Source organism: Nanorana parkeri, unplaced genomic scaffold (genome assembly GCF_000935625.1).
Source record: "Nanorana parkeri isolate BGI_ZX_2015 unplaced genomic scaffold, ASM93562v1 scaffold2022, whole genome shotgun sequence".
Classification (NCBI taxonomy): Eukaryota; Metazoa; Chordata; class Amphibia; order Anura; family Dicroglossidae; genus Nanorana; species Nanorana parkeri.
In genome coordinates, this window is record NW_017308290.1 from 161,900 (window position 1) to 162,937 (window position 1,038).

Below are 1,038 nucleotides of genomic sequence, written 5' to 3' on the forward strand. Positions count from 1 at the left end.
CCGCCATCCCTAACCGGAGCCTGCCTGACAGCGGGGCTCCGCCCCCTCCCTGCACACACCCGGGAACCGCCCACCGCCCCGCCCCACGCTACATTCTGCGGATCCTCTCTGACAGCGGTGCACGCCCACCACCCTTTTGCGCTATTCCGTCTCTCCATGACAGCGAGACACGCCCACCTCTCCACCACCAATCCACATCGGAGTATCCTCGGGTTTACCCGCCCTCTGGCTACACTTTGGCTTCCCTGGACAACTGCAGACCCGCCCACACTGAACGTCACACAGTCCTACAAACACTAGAGCGTTTGCGACAGCTTCCAGGTCAGCCTTTTACCCCGCCCACCAACAGTCTAGCACCTGTGGCCCCGCCCAGCGTCTATCTTATGTGTAGCTTCACACAGGCTCCGCCCCTGATGGAACGTTAAGATACAAAAATAACTCATGAGCGGATACAATGTAACGGCAGAAACGGATAGAGAGCAACACCGGGCAGCGCTGCCATTAGAAGGAGAACGTTCCCTGATAATAAAACGAATGTGCCCCGTGTGAGGATCGAACTCACGACCTTCAGATTATGAGACTGACGCGCTACCTACTGCGCTAACGAGGCTCTGAGATGGACGGGCTGCAAGTGCCCTTTCGTTGCTGGTACAGAGCGTTTTAGGTCCAGGGATTTGTGTTTTGGAAGTATTCCCTCCCGCCCCCCCAAGAGATGGCAATTCATTGTTATATTTTTCAGGCTGCATTCACACCTAAGTATTTTTTGCCCCATGCATATTGCATTGAAATGAACGGAAGCACATCAAAACGCAGGTCAACGCTCATCGTCAAGTGTTAACGTGCATTGTCAAAAGTCCAGCCTTAGGGCCCAGTCACACCATATCCAGTGCGTTCTGGTGCGGTTCGCGCACTGGATCGCATAAATCAGCGGGGTTACAAGGAGGTTGCGGCGCGCACACGGCTGACACCATTGCAAGGGTGACACCAAAATGACTGACAGTAGTTTTGGTGTCACCCGCCTGTAAAAATTTGGGCACT

The 1,038-nt window shown here is 54.5% G+C and overlaps 1 non-coding gene across 1 annotated transcript; it reads right to left on the bottom strand.

Moving 5' to 3' along the window:
- Window positions 1–537: 537 nt before the first annotated feature.
- TRNAM-CAU lies at window positions 538–610 on the bottom strand. Its single transcript has one exon. It is a non-coding gene; the product is annotated as a tRNA-Met (tRNA).
- Window positions 611–1,038: the final 428 nt, after the last annotated feature.